General features: G+C 39.6%; 1 protein-coding gene and 1 long non-coding RNA gene across 12 annotated transcripts in view; one reads left to right on the forward strand and one right to left on the reverse strand.

Moving 5' to 3' along the window:
• The window catches only part of LOC139774150 (uncharacterized), a 43,006-nt gene extending 27,159 nt beyond the window's left edge, over positions 1–15,847 (forward strand). Inside the window, exon 3 of the long non-coding RNA XR_011718523.1 lies at positions 15,786–15,847. This is a non-coding gene — a long non-coding RNA (uncharacterized lncRNA). The remainder of the gene's footprint in view (positions 1–15,785) is intronic.
• The window catches only part of LOC139774149 (neurotrimin-like), a 307,096-nt gene that overhangs the window by 44,281 nt on the left and 241,170 nt on the right, over positions 1–21,645 (reverse strand). The window lies entirely within an intron of this gene.

Consider the following 21,645-nt stretch of genomic DNA (forward strand, 5'->3'; position numbering starts at 1 on the left):
AATCGTAAAAGCGACTACATCTCAAAATTAATATTGTTAGTTTTAACAGCAAAAAGTTATTTTAAAAAGAGAAAAATCTTTAAATTTAATATATTTAACATACATTTAATTAATTTAATGAAATTTATTGATATAAATAAGTGAAAAAATAAAAAATAATTATGTATAAGCAACTGTGAATATGTACATTTAAATGTTAAGTTATATCAATGTTTCATGGTTCTGCAAAAAAAAAATATATATACAAAGTTAAATATAGTTGGAATATAAAAACGATGTAACAGAGTTCAGAATCCCGAACATTGATCTAATCATCCATATCGATATGGAACTCGGCCGAACGAAGTTGAAACAAATTTTCGAAAATCCCAACTTTCCTTTTGCCTCCGATCCTTCCGACTGAAATAAACTTCGTCCCAGAGGAAAATGTAATATTCGGTTTGTATGTCTGGGGCGCGTAGTGGATTCCATTCGGTGAGGTTTGCGCTATCACGTCGTCGTCCTGTCTTCGTGAAAGCGCACATTCTCGCACTGCGTTAACGCAAGGAAAACGAGAAGCGAGCGCGTGTGTCAAATGGTAAAACAGCAGATGTTCTCTCCCGAGACGGATAACTCGGAGGAGAAGAGAAAGAGAGAGAGAAAACGAGAGAGAAAGAGAGTGCAGCTAGGAAAACTATATTCAACGCAATCACGAGAGTGTCCCGCGCGATTACGTCCGTACGAAATTTGTCGGAGCAAATACAACGCGGCCATAAAGCTCCGCGCGTCATCCACGTCGCGCTTATATTTTCCAAACGAGTGTATCCACCACGTGGTCTCATCTCCATGTTCGTCCAGCACGATATACAATCAGGGACTGAACGAGCATGGTGAAACGAGGGCGGGAGGGGGGGGGGATAATGTAGGAAAGTAGCCGAGGTTGGAATACGAAAGCGCACGTAAACGTCTTAAAACAATGGTGTACTCAAAATTTTGAAGCTTCTACGCTGTCCATGTTCCTCTTTTTCTCTTTTTAAGTGATGCTCAATAATAGGAAATCATATTCCCTAAAAGTTTGTAAGATATTTCAAGTATTATTAATATGTAAAGATATAATAGTTTTTAAGTATCAAAATCTCAAAATAGTAATTGATAAATAAGTACAGCTATGATCTCATTGCTTACAGTAGATATGCGTTTTATGCGCTTTCTTACGTCGCTGTTGCGTTTGTTGAAATTAGCGATGAATCGTGAGCCATTCGTTTGTGTGCGCGTATAATTTCTCGTGGCGAACAGATAGCGTCAACTTTAATTTAGCTGTGTCTATTCGACACGATAACATAATGTTTCATATATTCGTCGGCGAAAAATCGTATTTTCAACCGTGTTGTCGCGCTGGATTATCGCTCGGGCATAAAAATATTTTCACGTTCGTGGCGGAGATACATCCAACGGCGGAGTTTGGCTCTCTCGGTCATTACACGCGCGAGAAACTTGGAGCGAGCGAGCCATAAAGTTGTCGACCGCGTTTATGTCCTCGTGGAGAGAGATGAGTTGCGTTTCCCTCCTCATTTCCGCCAGCCATCTCGGGGCTACTTCCGATCGACTTGATGCTACTTCCGTCGCCAAATGACCGATGTTTCATTTATAATGCTTCACTCGCTCGATGTTGGACGTTCGACGTTCGACGTTCAACGTTATTACCGCGCAGTCAGTAATTAGAAGATAACATCGGCAAATGTTGATATATTTGACGTGACGCTTCAGTACAAATGTCAATAAACGCTAAATGATTGTTAAAAATATCGGAAGGAAACAACAACCGAATATCGACGATCCATTCGTATGTATGCATTTGTTAGCATTTTACATCACGAAAAGCGATATTTCGCGGAGGGATTTGATTCGAGCGCCGGCTATCGTATAGAACTGCCTATCGCGGCAGGTAAATATCAACCGATATTTTCTGACGAGTGTAGCAAAAAATCTCAATACGTTGCTGGTGAAACGAAAGGAAAGGCTATCGCTCTTTAAAAATGCCGTTTAAAGCGTACACTGTATACTAAACTCGTGTTACGAGCTACCTCGTAAATTCTTCTCATCGCGTGTATTTATGTAAAACATATAAGTATTATTGGATATTTCACCGTGTTACGAGGCACGTTGATTATCCCGCATATTTTTGCGATTCAATAACCGATACGCATGCCGATTATATGTAGCCGGTGTTATCGAAAACCTATAATTAGGAGACGTATGCGAATCTCATCGAGATAGAAACGAAAGGAAAATAAATTGCACACCGACCTAAAGTTTGCGATATTTGGCAAAGATTAATTATGCAAAATCCGGGATAGACCATAATAAACGAGTAATATCCCGGCGCGATCTCGACGTTCCTCGTTGCACAAAGTCCATTAACGGGTATTACTGGGAGAGCCGTTTTAGAAGCGGCTATAAAATTTACGTGTGCGCGTGCTTTTATTTTCCGCTGCGTGGCAGATAATAATTTCGCAATCGGAGGCTTATCCGTCGACGCTGGCGGAATAAGAGTCGAAACGTGAGTACGCATAGATAGAGATATATTCGGAACTGAAGAGCCGACGAGCTACGAAACGCGGAATAAAAAACTCCACACTTATTACTATAGGTAGGGGGTCTGCTTGACTGTAATACCTTCGAATACGATGTACGTCGCGTTTATCGACTTCTCAAGTTTTCCCCGGAAAGTTCGTCGGTTGGACAAATGCGATCGCGAGGAAAGGGAAAGAGGGAAGGAGAAAAGACCCATTCTCTCCGAAATCCCGCGTAAAACCGAAGTAATAATCGATATGCCCCGATATACCTCGAAATTCGCAATTGAAAACGTCGACAAGTAGATATGGTCGCGTAATCAAAGCTCGACAACCTTATTATTACCATCGCTAGACCGGGAGGGAGAATTTCAAATATCATTGGAGTTTGCCGTAAATTTTATACGATAGTGAATAATGCGATGTGATGCGACAATGCTCGTACTGGCGACTCATACGATTGTGAATCATTTGCGAATCATATTTCTAATAATTAATTACGCGCATATTGATCGAATCGCTATTTTATCTCGATCACAATTTGCGTCAACAGTTCTCAAATTGTCGTGCTTGGTATTACGAAAGGCACTCTTGGGTAAACAGATTGTCTCAAAGCGCTTGATGCTTTCAGTTAGTCGTGCACTGTTTGGTGAGTAAGTAGAGACGATTCGGACAATGTTATTAGAGGATGTAGCAACCTCCACAAAAAACAGCTTGATCTACATTGAAAATCCGCGAAAAATGCGTTTCTTGCAGGATGGCTATGTCGTATAATTATGTCGTCTTTTATGTAGACGAACTCGGAATGATCTTTTATCGCTTTACATGCAGTTACGTAAGATACGAACGCGCGATTCAAATAATTAGATCTGACCACTGCAAATTCAGAATTCTCGAAATGCAGTGTGCATATTGTACACGAAATGTATTAACCTTTATAGCCTCAAAATACCAAGTCATACGATGAATATTTATATGGCATCCGAAATCATATATATTCTCTGTAACTTATACAATATTTCAAATCTTTAAAAGACGTCTAGGAAAATTAAAATGTCTTCACAGACAAATTTCATGTGCCGTACATAAAATTTCATGTGTGATTTCTATACTTAATTTTTGCAATAGCATCAGAGTTTCGGTTCTTTCCGGTTCGCGAAAATTTAATTTATAAATCAGAAGTTATGACTTGTCGGCGCTCAATTTCAGTGTTGCCTACCTCGAGACTCAACTTGGTCGGGAATTTTTCGGGCTAGAAACGTGCGGTAACAACGATATATACGCACGAACGCGAAAGCGCAGTTATTAAGTCCAAGTACGCGGAAGCATCTCAGCTTCGCCATGGGGAAGCCGAGTTACGAGAAGCTTCGTACCATTGCCATTGTGGTTAGCGAGACCGACTAGTTGCGAGAACGTGAGACGGCAGCGACTTCACTTTCGCGTTCCCGGATATACAGGGACGTCGCTCTACTATATCACGTACTTCTTGAGAGATGATCCTTAGAAACCTCCACGAAGCCGATTTTCGAAGTAGCTACAAAAGTAAGACCGAAATTGGATTTCGAAAAATCACGATTTTTTGACGTACCGAATTTTTCTGTGAAAAGAGATATAAAAATAACTTTTTATTCGATCTGCTACGAGACGAGGCAGTAATATGGCTATTTATATAGCTGTATTACGTTTCCTGGGATTTTCACGTCATTAAGCGCCTGAAGGAATATCTTATAGAAAAATATTCCGAGATTCCAAGACATTTTCCTCTCAGACGCTGATCTTGTTACATGGATATAGATAATTCTTCTTTCATATGTATAAACCATTCATATGCGATATTAGGTATTTGTTCAAGCGGTATTAAACTGCTCGATTATATCTTTATGGCACTGTAGTAACGCGCTCCCTGCGCTTTATGGACGATAGGAAGACAAGTGCCATCTTGCGAATGCGTTACATGCATATAGAACTTTGTCTCGTAAACCATGTGGAAAGTCGGCGATAGGCGTCGGTGTTTTCTGAATAGGATTTTTGTTCCTCTGATAAGATACATGCTAACGTTACTTTTACCTCTTATCTTCATGCTTTACCGTTGCGTAAATTTAATATAAACATTATACATATAATGATTAATAACAAATATTTATAAATACTGTAATAAAAACTAAAAATTATATTTTTATTATTAAGTATTTCAGTAAAACTATGAGGTATCTTAATAATTATCTTACAATGTTTGTATAAACTGCAATTTTTTTATAAAAAAAAACAATGCGCATGATTATGTGTTTATTCGAGGACAAATAAGTAGTAAGATGGTGTATGAAGTCAGACCAAGCAAACGCGCGAGTGCGAGCAAGTACGAATGAACAACTTGCTTTGATGAGTGCAAACGGCACTCACATCCAGTTTACTCATCAGTAAAATTTGTTATTTGTAATATGTATTTGTCACTATTTGTATACGTATCAATCAGATTGAAGTAAATTTTCTCATCAGTTGTAATTCAATGCAAGTAACAGTATTTTCATTCTAAAACGCTTTTTTAATCGAACGAAATTAATCGTTATCTAAGGAAACGCTAATGATAAAGTTTAACTCGTTTATTGAAATTAATTTCAAATGCAAGATATTCGATCGAGCGAACAGAATACATATATATATTCGTTAAGATATATATATACATTCGCATGATTTTATTTTATAAAATATCCTTGGAATATACATACATATATATACTTGGAGACGATAATATAATTCTGCTGATGCACAGTGGTGTCAGTGGTATTTGTTATTGCGGCATACGTTATAGCTGCTGTGTTATTATGTTGCGTTTACGCAAAGTCGTTGCCGGTTATCATTGACGCGTAAAAGCTCGAGCAGGCAGCCAGTATCATAAGCCGCACCGTGTGTCGTCGCATTACCTATTGAAAGATGAGATCGTGACAAGTGCTAAGAAAAAGAAAATATGACGGCACTGTTCATACTCATCGAAGCCAGTTGTTCGCACTCGTTTGTGTGATTTAACCTTTTGTATTGCGTTTTCTCAAGTCGATCAAGATTTGTAACTCCATCAATATATGTAGATACAAAAATTTATTCTCGTTGAGATGCGCGAATCGATTGTATGCATAACTGCGCGTTGCTGTGATTTGAACCTATTCGATAGTGTAATATTTCGAGACGCCACGAAATGGCCAATGGTTATATATATGTATATACACACACATATATATAATATAAGAATAAGGTGTATAAACGTTACTGTGTTGAATAAGAGTTCGTCCCGGGTGTGGAACGATGTGGTACGTTCGTGTCAGTAATGATTCGAATATGCCTTTGCACCAGGTCACGCTATCGCGATAACTTGTACCACCGGCACACAACGCCGTAATTATTTTTGCTTTCCTCTTGTCGTAACTAGCTTATATCACGGCGGTAACCGTGCCGTTCATTTCGGCTTTGCGCATTCTTCGGATGACGGGGCTTTGCATCGGTGCTCCCTCTCTTTGTACCTTATTACTCTCAGAAAATTTAAAAATTCCCCTCAGCGACAATGTCAGCAATATCATCCTTTTCTTCTAAAATATCTCAATTATTTAATAGAACTGACATCTCAAAACTTTTATATATTAAATGTCAACTTTCGTAATTTAATGGAATTTTACGTAATATATATTAATTTTGTTGCAATATGTAGGTCAAATCAACATTTCTTCAAATTGGCGTCAGATTTCTCTTTATTAATACTGATTGCGACTAAACTAGTTTTTTGTCGATAAATAATTTCTCGATAACGAATTCTCTTGTGAATTATAAATTAATCAAACTCCAATGATGATACAGAATAAATGCGGGCGTTCTCTCTCTCTCTCTCTCTCTCTCTCTCTCTCTCTCTGTCATTGTTCGATCGCTCGAATTGCTGAGAAACGCGAGGAAGCCATGCAAAATATAATCGGTCATCGTACGAGGCCATCGATTCGCCAATATTTTCTAGTCGTGACGGCACAGTTATTTTCACACAGCAACCTGCTAATTTGGTCGCACGATTACGAATGTTACTCGCTCTCGTATTGGCGCCTGAAAAAACGCTCCCGTTTACCAAAGGTAACGTGCACGTTGGTAATAATTTCTTTCCCCGTCGCGCTATCGCGCAGATGCAAATTCGTCGTGCACGCCGGCATGACGATATTTGTATATAAATATATAATAGTAACTTCTCTTTTTTATCGCGCGATATCGCAAATGCAGTCTCGCGCATCCGATATATTTATCTACGCTAACATTATACTTGTACCATCTTTTATTCTTCGACGCACGCATTCCGATTTTTGTATAATAATATTTTATAGAACAAATATAAATTATAAAAGTGGCTTCTCGCCTTCTCGTGAGCGAACGTCACGAATACATCAAACCGCGCGATGCAGGAAAGTCACCACAATTTCGTCGTACTCGACGGGACTTCTCATCGCTTCTCTCGTGTGTAAGTCCGAACCAAGTCCGGAGACTGTTGGAGAACTAGCACTGCGTATTGCGATGCAACTCGGTTGCTCGGTTGCAAACATGGTAATAACGGTGGCTATTTCACGAAACACCAGCATCCGGAACGAATAAATTTCGCTGCAATGCCCTAAATTTTGAAATTGTTCCAAAAAATGTCAAGAAAAAGCAAAAATATAAATATTTTAATTATGTTCAAAGATTATATCACAGATTAGATGTTAGATTAAATGTAAGACTAGACTGTATATTCAAGCAATGTGAGATAAGATTTAGATACATAACTGTGTAATTGAATACATAATTTGTAATTATGACAAAAGTTACTTCCCTGATATATATTAGATAAAAAAATAGAGCATTTTTAACAAACGTCGTAACAAGCGAGGACGATCGTAAAATAATACAATATGTATATAACTATTCAGCCGTTTAATAGGATGCCGCAAACTTTTGCAAACTGGCGACTTCTCTCGTGTGAATTTAGTCGCCACTTTATAACGTTTTACGCGAATCCTGTAAAAATCTCGTATATTTCCTTATGTAACGATGACGAACGCAACGGTAAATGTCGGATCAATGTGCTCTCAGATGCCTCAAATGTTACATCCTTTAAAAGTCCGATCGTAAACGAAATTCATGAATCCGCCGCAGTTTCGTCTCGTATTTTCAAGTGTTCGACGCGTTCTTCTCGTGCATTTTACGATCTCTTGGAGCGTAGTATGCACCAATGTTCTCGTGTAGATATCGTATCCATTAGGTCGTGTGTGTTATAGATGTAACGATTCTCTTTGGAAAACTTATGTTTTGCGGCAGGTTTTTATAAAATAAAAATCATAACAGCCATTTATTATTATATTAAAATAACATAATCCATTTATTAATAGAATACGCTTTCTTGAGGAACGCTTGCCAATTTTTGAACTGTAATTTGATATATCCATGACAAAAATGCGTTATATGGTACGAATATTGAAAGTAGTGTCTCTGCGATAGACACGTCTACTCCTGCATTCAGCGTGCTGCGTTAGCTTATAGATCATAAATTTTTGTAGATGGTTCTGGCTCCGTTTGTCGTTGCAACGTATACCAGTTTCGCGTTAGTTGAATACGTCTACAGCTACGCCAAACGGCGGAGAATCGCTACTAAAGTATTCCGGAACGTATTGTTACGCAGAACCGAGTGACCCGCACTCTTTTGTACCGCTATGCGCTACTCCTTTTGCCCTCTTCCTGCCGCGCCCGCGCCGGCAGGAAATCGTAAACGATCGCCATAAATCCGCGGGAGTGAAGGCAATGTAGTGGCATGAACCCCTGATGACCCGTGGAACGGTCCGGGCATAAGTTTACGTATAGTTCGCGCGGAAGAATTGCTCCACGGGGGAAGGGAGGAAGGGGAAGCTTGACACTGAGAGTAGCCTTTAAGAGCGAACGGTGTCGTTTGGACGTGTGCCTGATCTCGCGTTGCTTCCGCTTCCCTCTCGGTCTTCCCACCACCTTATTTCATCTCCTTTACTTTCTTCCGTAGTTACGTCACATTCTGGCGATTTTTCCGATGTTAGCTTGACTTTCTCTCTTGCCTCTGGCACTTGACTTTCGAAACAATTCCCATCCCTATGAGTATTTTCCGATTATTAAATTTAACTGTGTTCAATTATCCGTATATCTATATTTTTTTTATTATTGTTAATTTATTTTTTATTTCTACATCTCTATATTTGTTCACATTCGGAAAAACCTTAGCTAGCCTTCCCGGACTTACCTACTTGACTCAACTTGCACTCTGCCACTACAGTCTGACCAATATTGTCTGAAACTACTGATTGTGAGCACGACTGGCAGAAGAGGTCCGTTTTAACAAATTTATTTATCATGGAAGTAGATTCTCGTCGTAGTTTGTCTGGTTAGTAAGGTTGGCAAAGAGCGCTAAGTGCAAGTTTGTTGAATATTTTATCGAATATTTTATGTATTTGCCGGATAAAATATTCAACGAGCGGGTAATCTGCGCAATTTCTCGAATCCGGAATCGACCATGGCGGATGCTGATACGAACGCGGCAGTATCTGATCGATATTAATCTGGTGATCCAGGTTGTGCTCGACATCTACATCTACATCTTGCATGTATAGAGGGGAAACGCTAATCCCGGAGTGTTCCAGACGTCGCGATGACAACAGATGCCGATTAGTGCGGTTGGTTTGATAATTGCTTACAGAACCATAATCAAACTACAAATACTCTGATACCTACGATATCGACGTGTTGTACCTAATTGGCGAAACTGTCGTCGATCAGCGTTCAAGCATTCTTAATGAAACCGACGTCATTCACCGCTTTGACACGCTACACGATATCGACGCATTTAATGTAAGAGAGAAGATTTATTTTCCGAGAGATATTTCTCTCTGGAGATATTCTGAGAACGGAAATATTCTTTTCGTCTCAAACTACCCATTAAAATAATCATCATTAATATAATATGAATGTTTTATTTAAGTTATTACAAATTTTACTTATAATACTCAAAATATGTTGAGTGCCGAAGTATTTTCGACTTAACTATTAATTAACACATTTGGAAAAATTTTTGTACAAGTCCTAGGTGTAATATTGACAATGTCTGAATTATTAGTGCTGAGCGCATTAATAAATATTAATAAATTGAATTAATATTATATGCATTTTTCATACAATGGTTATATTCCGCGTGCTTTATTTAAAAAATCAATTTTTTTAAATTTAATAATAAATGCCGCAGCAATTAAACCTGAAATTGGGTTCCAGTTCGGACGATCTTAAACTTGACATGACAAAACGAGCCCTTCTTTCTCTCCTCCGTCAAGTTAGCGAACTCCATAATTAACTGATCTATTATCTTACCTGTTTTGTCCCTTGCGGCCAGATTGTTTTGCTTTTCGATCTTAGGTCGAATTTTCAGCCTCTCTAAAATTCAACGTGCACTTTCGCGACGCGAATCTGCTCCCGACAAAACGTACAACCGGATAGTCAAGCGGGAATATCTCTCGATCGCGTTTACGAGTGTCGGAAACGTATCGGCTTCGTGATTTCACGTTGGTATCGCGGGAGCAGCGAGCAATTTATCAACGTGTAGCCCATTTCCCCGAAATTCGCTTCGTGAATATAACGGGACGAAAGACGCGAGGAGCTATTACCGGGATCAATGGAAAATTTGTGCTGAGCGAGATAACGGCATCGAATGTTTTTGCGGCGAGTGCTCGCCTCATGAATTATTGACACCAAGTCGCGCGCGTCGTATGCCACGTATTAGCGTAAGCGTGCAGTTTTCAAACTAGGAAGGGGCCGCATGATAAATCGTCGGCATGGAAATTTATCTAATTTACGAAGATATGGTCGAGATCTTTCACGGAGCATTAGTGAACTGCTGCGTTCACTATCTACTGGATAAGTAAGGCAGATTGCAGATAAACGCGAGGAGAGCGCGCGCGCGCGCGCGCGGATGCGATTGCGAAATCCGCGGCTATCCTGTGTATCTCGTTACCGAAACGCGTCTAGCCGCGTATTATAATAGCCAGCGGCAAAGCGCGGTTAATTAACCTCCTCGGGACACGGTGACTTCCTGATGTTAGAACGCTCTTCTAACGTAACCCAATTTGCCATCTAAACGCTGCAAAAAACGGCGCATTGAGCGAACCAGAGAGAAAGAAATAGAAGAAAGAAGAAAGAGAAAGCGTGGGCCGTTGCACCCGTGTACCGTGGAGCGCGGCGAACCGACTAGAGGGGGAGAGAGTAGTAGTTGGTGGTGGCTGAAGGGAGACGTGGTAAAAGAAAAATGAAAAATAAATGCGCTCGGGGCAACACGCTGCACCGCTGAGCTTGCAATGCTTTTAACTTTCCCCATAAATTTATTTACCGTCTCTCTCTCTCTCTCTCTCTCTCTCTCTCTCTCTCTCTCTCTCTCTCTCTCTCTCTCTCTCGCTGTTTCCTCTTCTTTCCGTCTCCCTCATTTCTAGTCTATCTTCTGTTCCGCGATTCCGCTAAAGTTTCGTCAAGTAACCCTCGTTTCCGTTTGCCTCTGTTTCTCCGTTGGTACCCTTCATTTCTTCCTCTCGCCTTCCTGTTCCCTCTATTTCGTGACCCCTTATTCCTTGACCATCTGTTTCCTTCGCCTCTTCCCTAGTGGCTTATCTCTCTATTGACCTTCTTCCGCTTCCGCTGTCTTGCTCTTTCGTTATCTCTCTCTCTCTCTCTCTCTTGCCAAGCATAAGGCGAGCTCGAAATTGCGCTCCGGTAGTAGTTTCTTAAGGTTTTAAGAGATATATTATATATCGTGTAGCCAGGAACACGTCTATGGGCTCTAGCGATAAACAGGAAAATATTGATGCTGTGTCAAAAAGCCAACTTTAAGGAAACTTTAAACTCTTCCTCCTTTCAGAGGACAGTATGAATGGAGCAGGCGCGACGTTACGATGAGGTATTTCGCGGCATTAAATCATTTTAACTATCGTGTTATGTGATTAAACGCTCGCCGCTGTTCGACGATAGCGCGCCGAAAAACAATTTGAATCGCGATTTTCTATCGACCGTCGTAACTCCTTGGTTTCGCGACTCCCACTGTTCACTTCCTTCCAGCCTTCTTAACCCGCTTATCTATTGACTTTCTTTCTTCTCCAAGTACCTCCTATATAAGTTCTCGCCTCGCGCTTTTGTACACGAGGAAGATCGATAAAACGCGCGACACAGAAAGATTGATAAATTGTTTACGACGAGTAAAGAAAATGTTATTATTAACTATCATATTGTCGCATCGTCATCGTGCTTCCGTATCCGTATTAATCGCGTGGAAGAGTCAACAGAAAAGATAAGCGGCGATCGTTCCAAAATGTCGATCATTCTTTTGTTCGACAACCGTACTATTGGCTAAAAGCACGAAACATCAAATAGACATCGCTTTTCTCGGTTAGAAAAAGCGTCCGATCAATTTATGATTCTTGAATGGGACAACATTTGAGAATTTAAGACGATTTATCTCATTTTATTTTATTTTAGAGTGGCTCTCTCATTTAACGAGCGTTTGATAATTAGAAGTAATTTATTGTGATATAAAAAATTTTGAGAATTTCTGAACAGTATCTCTGTGGGTAATGGCGCACCTACTCGGATCAAAGGATCAAGAATATCCGATTACTTGATGGAATAGACTGCCACTGCACCGCCATGACAAGCTATGATCCAAATATATTCATCTAGCCTGACAAATAATACGGCTACATATTCGATTATATGCAAGATAGCTTCACCGATCCATTAATTTCGTAAATAGAACGGAAAATATTATTTAATATTCGCGCAACCCATCTTTCAGGCATATTTGCCTGAGGAATCCTTTAAAAATGGAAAAGCACCTTTAACCAGATTGGCTGTATTACAATAATAAGCTTTCGATATTTAATCTAATCCAAGCTAAAGAAAAATGTAATGGCGACAGAATAAGGTGGTTTCTATCTTTTTTTACTTCCGTTAGAAACAACTATTGATTTATTCATAATGACATTATCAATGTTATTAATGTAATAATATGCAGCATAATATAAGGAGGAGTAATAACAGTTTGTCAGAAAATATATTCCAGTTAAGTATTTAAATTAAATTGTTTCTTATTGTTAGATATTTTAAATTTATTCATTAAAAATCGCTGTCGAATGAAAAACTGGCGATACCGAGATCGAAAAGTCACTTCCCATATCTATTTCTGTCTCTGGATAGTGCTTTCGCGTAATTTTTAGTGCGGATCTTCCCGTGGTGGTCTTTACACGACTTTTCACTTAACCCCGAAACCCGCGGAGTTTAAAAGAGCACGCCCCCCCCCCATTCTATCTGCCCACCCCTTTCTTTCTCTTTTTTCAAGCCACGTTTTTCCTACCGGTAACGCGACTCGACCATAGAGAGTATCCGCGCGAGTCGAGCGTCGAGCGTGGATCGCAACGGGATTACCAGGAGCCTGTGCCGCTTCCGGTTCTACGGTTCTACGGTTCGTGACCAGGGCGTACCACTCGCATTCGCTACAAATAAACCCCACGGCTGGTTTCGCAGCCCGGTCACGCATAACTCTGGTGACGTCTACGGTATCCGCCTCACCGACTGCCGACTGTCACACTCATGTCGTGCCCGCCGCTGGCTACGATTATTTTATTAGCGGAAACGAAGCGGCAGCGGACTAGAGAGTACCAACGCGACCCGGTCCAGAAAAACATTAACGTTCTGCACGAAATTGAGTTGACTTGCCAATGGATTCACTTGCCGTCCCAGCATTGTTTTTCCAAGAGACCAAAGCCGCGGAATCATCAATCGACGTTGAAATTTTGCTCCGACCGTCGAAATTGACCGAGAAAATAAATGTTCTTATTCTGTTGAACAATTTTTGCCGCTAAAAAAATCAAAACCAAGTACACAAGATCTAAAGAATGTCCATTGTACTATACACACAAATGTCATAATAATCACAGAAAATCACAGTAATGTCGAAGATATTATTAACGAGAACACGTTTTATCTAATAAAGATGCAGTTTCAGCTTTACACTGCATTCAGCCGCACGATATGGAAGTCGAAACCTGGGAAGTCGCGCAAGTTTTCCCGATAACATCGCGGAACGTTATGCTGCCCCGAAGTTCGAGTAAAGACTGTCGCGTAGCATGCTTGCTACGGTGGACAGTATTTATCGTGTCGGATGATTTGTGAGCGGGATGGCCGTCACTGCGAAATAAACTTGGAGTCTGTTTCGCAGGCCAGTCACGCTTGCTCTTTCTCAAAGTCCGCGTTCTTCTAAACTCCGAGTGACGCGCGGTCCTATATACGTACGAGGAGGAGAGTTGTCTCTTGTTTTTCTATTTCGCTTCACGTTACACCCCGCACGATCGTAAAAGTTGTACCGGTTCTACACGAGCGGACGTAACGGCGATTTCCACGTCGTTCGCTTTAAAGTAGTTTGTACGTTCTACGCCGTTTGGATAGATTCTTCGATTGCGTCGCTTCTCTACAGAACAGAAACTTTGCCAGGTTCGATTTGAGAACTTTGACGATTGCGCAAAATCAACGGAGCAATGTTACGGCATATTGAAATTTCTACATATGCGTCGCGAAACAAATTAAATTAAAACATAAATCGTTTCTTGTGTAAATTATATTTTCATGTCATTTGCAACATATGTCACACAACATAAGTATGTCTTTCGATGATCATCCTTTTCTCCTTATTAAGCTTTGTTGCAGAGCTTGGTCGATTTTGTTTTAACTTGCATGCACGCGGATTTTGGAACGTTACATTTAGAATCGCTTTCGTAACGTTAAGCCTGAACATACACATACACGTACACATACACATGTCTAGACTTTCATCCTCAAAGCGCTTACATGCCTCACTGACGACGCGTGACCTTCGACATCGACGGGTATATACGGGGCACGATGTCGAGGGTAGATTCATGACCGCCATCGGAGCCAAGTCTGTCATGGTACAGTCGGGGCTGTGTGTAGGTGTAGGTACCTACTCGCAATTTTCCCTTCACCATACACCTGCTCCAGCCCGCGTTATAGCCGAGGAAAGAGTCCTTTATCTACGGCCGCGTCTCGGTACAAGGCGGAGGGAGGGAGGGAGAGGGGAAGGGGGGTCACAGTTAAGGGCTCAGGTGCCCTGATAAAGCGGTCGATAAGGTGCTCATATCTCCGCTCCTATCTGTCGTCGAGCTCGATACACGCGAGCATTTCTGTGTGAATACGCGTACGTGTATGCGGAAACGAGTACATTTTCCGCGAGGTATGATACACGCTCGACGAAGCATAAGCGAGAACAAAGAGTCTCAAATCCGTGTCGAACGTCGAGATTCTTCAAAATTAGTCGCGACAACAGAAAATCATTTTTTATAACGCCATAGCGTGCAGGAACAATTGCTGGGAGCAACTGGTGCTAACGGAACGATTCGTGACGGTTTCCGATTTGTCATCGCGAGATTTTTATATTTTGTAGGGCGAAATTATTTTGAATTATCGCATAGAGTTCTTTTAAGCGCGTTAGCGAGATATCACTTTTTTACGGTCAGATATTAATGTCACATTCAAGTTTCGAATGAAGGCGGTTAACGAGCCACGTCTCTCGCATTGTATGAAAAATTGACTTAGCGTGATTGGTAATTCTATTCTGTGGGGCTTCGTTTGCGGAGATGCGCCAATTTAAGTATTATTGCGGGAAAATGGGAGCCAACGTGGGTAGGGCGAGCGGACGTAGGGCAGTTCGATTATTAGAGGGCATTTACTTCGATCAATGGAATAATTACGTCGCATTTTGTCGCTTATTGGTTTATTGGACTCGGCAAAATCGAACAGCGTACACGAATACGGGGGCACTGACGCGGGTTGCCAATATCATGAAAGCTAGTCCTCGTGCCACATTTAAACGTCTCCTTAGTAGCGGAAGTAATGTTGCTCACCGACGTATTAACAAAAGGAATATTAATTAATAAACGAGCGTAGTGGAGAACGATGGCGTTGCATTTTATGTATTATTTTATGGCATACATTTTAAACTGTATTGAAAATAGAAAATTAGGTAAGAATACTGATCTTTGCGATTGTGTTAGAAAATTGTACAGTTCGAAAAATTACACTCTTTTGGGGAAAGAATTTACCTGCTAAAATTGTGAAAATTTACAGTCTGAATTTATTAAAGCCTATAATCGGTTGATTTTTTTTGTCCAGGATTGCGCGAGGTCGAGTGAGGACTGATTGAAAAGAACGCACATCGGTATGGAGCTTCAAGGAATGACGTCGTAATCGTTTTTCGTAAGTAGAGCTTATCATAGCATAGGGCAGTTACATAAATAGATTGCGTTTCGTTACCTTCGCTCGTACGTGGTAAGGAATGCGCGGGGATAACGCGGAAACAAGCTTGCGGTGGATGAAGAGCGCGGAATTAGTTTCGTTAGCCGGATAGCCAGACGGCGGAGATTTTACGTTGTTGCGCGAGAAGCGGTATCTCGCCGGATAGCATTACGTGACCGAAATTTCTAACGTGCCCGCACATAAATTTCTCCGCGATTATTCGGTGAATCCTATCCCAAAGACTCTTTGTCCTCTCGACGGCGCGGAACGAGCGAAACGATAAAACCGCCCGTCCGATAGGAAGTACTATTCCCGTGAGCGAAATGCGATATTACCGCGATTTCTTCGACCCTAGTTATTCGCTATTTGGAAAATTCTCCATGGTTTTTTTGTTGTCGCGGTTGGTTAAGCTCCGCGAGGAGACACGACGAGACCACGCGTGGCGCTACGATAACATGAAAGCCCGAGTTCAAATTTCGTGCACACGTATGCTTATGTACATGTATGTGCTATACATCTCTTTCCATGCAAATATAATGTTTCATATACTTTCATCATTTCAGTTTTACCGTTACACGCGAAGCCATACTAAATTGTACTTGTTGCAAAAAGGAAAACGCGAATGCGTTACATAAAGTGGCAGGAACGTTTCTTTGTCGCAGTACGTTATATTTCATTCGCGATGAATTCGTAAATGATTTTTGCTCAACGTGAGCTCGAATAAATTTTTATCATTAAACATTTTGATAAAGAGAAATGTTAAATAAAGATTTCACACTATTAAAATATTGTTTATTAAAAGTTAAATTAGAAAGATTTAAATTAATTGAAGAATAACATTTTATTATAATTATTATTTTTCAAGCTTTATTCGCTAAAATTCTCTCGCTTTTTTTATGTGTTAAATACAAGATTTGTCTACAATTACATGGCGCTTTTTAAATTTGATATATTATAGATTTCATATGTATTTTATATATTCAGAGATCAGAGCATCTCGTCTGATATCCGTCTCCTAAGAGCTATGTCAGAAGAGATCGATAATTAAGCGCTCACGCGTACTTGATCGCCGTATCGTTGCGACGTCTATTCAACGCGTTCATAAAAATAACTTGCTACTGCGTACGACGCGCTTTTAGTCCAAAGTGCTTTTTGTTCCTGCAGCAGGATATGGGCTTCTTTGTACCGCGGTCAGCCGTTGATACCTTTCGAAGTTGCTACGTAAAGCTTTTCATCGACCCCTGTCTCCCTTCGTGGTGCTCCGAGCTTTTATGAATCGCTACAGCTACAGCACGGTAGCGCGACCGGAGGAGGGGGGGGGGGGGAGTGAGGGAGAGTTCTTTTCACGAATCGTTTCTAGTAATTTGACACTTTCAAAATGAAAACGAGCGTTAAAAAATATCGTCAGACAATGTGGATAGTTCGTGTCTCGCTTTTCTTAATACTCTATACTTGTATTGTTCTTTTTATATCGCTGGTTCATCTCATATTCCTTTACATCGATCCGTTCGCTAACGGCAAAAGAGATATTACAACGGTTGTTAGAGAAAAAAGCCTACATGGTTGATAAAAAGATGGTGTTCAAAGTTAAATTTTTCTATAAAAGATAATTTTTATTCTCGACATGTATAATATTGACTAACGCGAGAGCGTAATTATTTTATAAAATATCCTACAGAGAAAATATGATTTATGCATTTATGGACTGTTATTTGAATGCAATTAACAGTAAATGGAAATGATATTTGTAGAATTTCCTTTAGTTTTCAATCGATGCGGGGGTTTACATACGTATGGCCGAATAACTAGTGCAAAAAGTTAAAGCATCAAACTGTAATTTCCGGCAAGCAAAGGACGTGTTTACCGACGCCCTACGGTATGTTTGCGCAAACCGAGTCGTCTTGATGTCGCGGATGCGTTTTATTACGCGGCGAGTTCAGAAAACGCAATGAGGACACGATAACGTTTCGTCGCAATAGGTACCGAGCGATATCGCGACAAATGTCATTGCTCCAGTATTCGCCCGATATTCGCCAATACATGAACGTAGAACATAGAGCGTCGAAATCGATCTGCACGATCGATTTTAATGCAATTTCCATCGGCGCCGCGTCGTGCTCGCCGGTTGCGAAGTGCACACAGATTTCCTGTATCAAATCGCTCGCCACCATCAAAATCGACATAATTCTATCGGCGACGCCGGCAAAACTATGAGAGAGCGAGCTTTCCAAACCCGATAATAGAAGGGGACTTTCACTTAGTAAATTGGACTATCCGGTAACTCCATCTCTGAAATCGGCATCTCGGAGAATCCCCAGCAATCGTCTTTCCCACATCAGTCTTATATAACGTAATAAAAAACCAGCAATCTCACCAGCAAAATGCTATTATCGAATAAGAAATATCGTGAGAATATATCCCTTGCTATATATTTGGAAACACATTGTGGCGTAAATCAATTTGCGAAACACAATAGATTTAAGAGATACATCTACAGATCGATACTACGTAACAAGATGTTTTTACCGTACTCTCATAACTTGACATCGTTTTCAAGATACAATACAGTTTATTTCTACATCTCCCTCGAGAGCTTAAATATTTTTTATCGATAACTGATTCTCTTTTTATGACAGGCTCAGGCTTCATTTGTCAGACTTCGAAGAAACATATATAGCAGAAATAATTTGACGAATATTATTTTCCTGCGTATTTCCGCAATTATAAATTTTATATTTTTTTTCTGTATTTCGTAAGTAATATTTCTCGCATTACTTTCCTCATGGTAGAAAGAAGTTTTTGATTTTTTGCCAAACCAAATAGAATTGTACACGAATTGATGTGTCAAAAAATACTTTTATATGTACAATCTGAAAAATTAAACGCGCCACTGAAACTGCATCGACGCATGTGTTCAAGCAGTTATTCGTACATTATTCTCTCTTTACATTCAGCGAGAGAATGGACTGGATTTCTGGTTGTTTCTTTTTTAAGATACGGTTTATCGATCGTAACGAGTGTACCGTGAACGTCCCGACAAACGGCGACGGGAGTCACCGCTCAGAGCTCTCTCTCTCCACTGGTCGGCGCTTTCGCGTAGCGCCCTTGTTCCGTGACACTTTGGAAATTAAATTTACGAGAAATAGCGCTTACTTCGTTCCAGGCGCACGCGCCTGGAATCGTAACGAACGAGTTTTGTGCGAGTAGTTAGCGCTACGGACGGGGATACTGAACTATTTTCCACATAAGAGATGCCCGACTCGTTAAATATGCAACGGCGATGTGTGAATGCATGCGTTTTATATCCCGCTACTTCCTCGAAATCTTCGCTTTCAAAGTGATCGTCGGAAAAATAAAATCGGACACTCCTGGTCGAAAGCAAAAATTCCCGGAAATATCAACCATCGCGTGTGCAAACGTTTCACTCTGCTCAGCTACTAGACAAACAGGTATAATTAAAATAATCACGATAATTACTTTTATCTTTGCGCGGTATCTGCACGTGTTTCTTAAGCTGCGCGTAAATATTTTTCCTTGCGACACGATGTATTTTATTATTTATGCTTGATGATAGTCTCCCCATTTATTAAGAAATAAATTGCGACATTTTTCGCAGTGATTGAATTTTATTTGTTTGATTTGTGAAAATTAAAGATAGAATTCATTTTTTTTCTTGATTTGTTAACACAATAATTTTCATTCTCTTCGGAATGTCAAAATTGGACGAAGCGATAATAAATTAATTGCTCGCGTGTTTTTAATTATGCCGGCCACAATCGTTTAAAGGAAAGAATTCCACTTGGAAATTCCATATCGAAAGATACTCAGATTAGTATCGCGTGGGTTCTTTCCGTACCGTTTATATTAAGCACGAAGTAATGATTGCGATACCGGTAATACTTAGATGCCGATTAAAAGTTCACTTGCAGGATAACTGTAGAGCTTCGTCAGCAACGCGAAATTTTATCTCGAAGAAATGTTAATGAAGTTTGGTTGAGTTTGGATAGCAGCATGCAATTATCTTGGCTCGACTATATTTGGTCTCATTAATATACAAAACTTTTTTCTTTGCTTAAATCTGAGTGCTTTTGATTATTATTAAATATATTTATGATTGACCTTTAAATTGAATTTTTTCGAATAACTTTTGTAATTTTGTGACGAGAGGACATAAGTTTAGGGTAGCTTTTAGTAGTTTCTTTCATTCTTTGCACACATATATGTATAAGTGATATAAGAAATGTGCTTGTGAATAGTTTATAAGAAGCTATTCAATTATATTTCAACTAATTAAACTATGTGAAAACATTAAACGCACATATACATATAATAGAAATCATGAAATTAATTGTATTTTAATAAATCGTATATAATATTTATCATCTTACTTCAAATACTTGTCAGAATAATATCTTAAAAAAGAGAATAGAACGTAGCTCTGTTGAAAGGTATATTACCTAGTATTTTGTCACAAAAAGTGCCTTATTCATGATATCCGATATTTCCTCTTCGACGCTCGCGTTTTATTCCAATAAATGCAGAAAAAGAGAACTATTAAAACCCGAGAGTTTGCATTTTGCTGGAAATACTATGTCCCTTTGACAATACTCATATTTGTCGGACGACTAAGTAATTTATCCAGTGCAAATAAGCTTGGAAAATAGGCTGAAATTATACTGAGTGCCTTAGAATTCTTAATATTAATCTTAATATCCTTTGACGAGTATGATATATATATATATATATATAATATATTTTTTTAAGCAAAAATTCAGGGAAGAGTCAATAATTTGTTGCAACTTTTCGATATTAATTATCTCGATAATAAAATCTCGGATTCAAAGACGTATTGTTAGTTTATTACGTAGATACAAAAAAATATTATATTTGAATGCACTTCAGAAACTTAATATCTAGGACGTTCTTTTTTCTTTATTGTTTATGACTAGCTGTGGATACTTTGTCATTTTCATCAATGGTAACTAAATTGAAGAAATTTGTCAGTCAATTAAGAATAGAATTTCCGAGAAAGTTATATACAAACAGAAACTCTCTCAGAAATATATTTATTAATCTCTCAACATGTTTATTAATAACATCATTCACACAATGTTTCGCTATGTATACATTTATTCGGTTTATTTCGAAAATCGCATTACCTTGATCATAAGGTACAGCGGTCTGTGCGCTTTACACGAACTTGATAGAATTTTAGAAAGACATTATATCGGAGTATCATATCGGAACAATACGAGGAAGCTCGCTTGGGAGTGGCCGCAGTCGAGAAAACTGCACAGAAACTCCCCGATGAATATCCAAACGAAATTTCTTCTGACACGCGAACTATGCTGTCCAAGGAATGTTGCTTTGGGTCAAAAAGATTTTACGGAGTGTTTTATTTTCTTTGAGAACGCATGTACCACTGAGTGGAAGAAAGCAAAGCGGAAGGAGCGCCAGCGAAAACGGCAGGGAAAAACTGCGAGAGGAATAGGACGAACGACAGTCAATGACTGGTATTATTCGAACCTAATCCGATATTGAGGAAATTCCCTGCTTCCTCACGAATATGATCACATTCTGCGTACAACTATTTTGCTTCGTATTTCGCTTTCAGGGTGTAGAAAGTATATTATATCGACCAGGAGTCTCTATATTAAACGTGTTTTTATCCAAATAACATATTATGAGTACAATTACGTGCAATTTATCGTCATTCTCATAGGATCTGGCATAAGAT

Source organism: Temnothorax nylanderi, unplaced genomic scaffold (assembly GCF_030848795.1).
Source record: "Temnothorax nylanderi isolate EJ_2023f unplaced genomic scaffold, tnyl_v1.0 TNYL_tig0074_pilon, whole genome shotgun sequence".
NCBI classification, from domain to species: domain Eukaryota; kingdom Metazoa; phylum Arthropoda; class Insecta; order Hymenoptera; family Formicidae; genus Temnothorax; species Temnothorax nylanderi.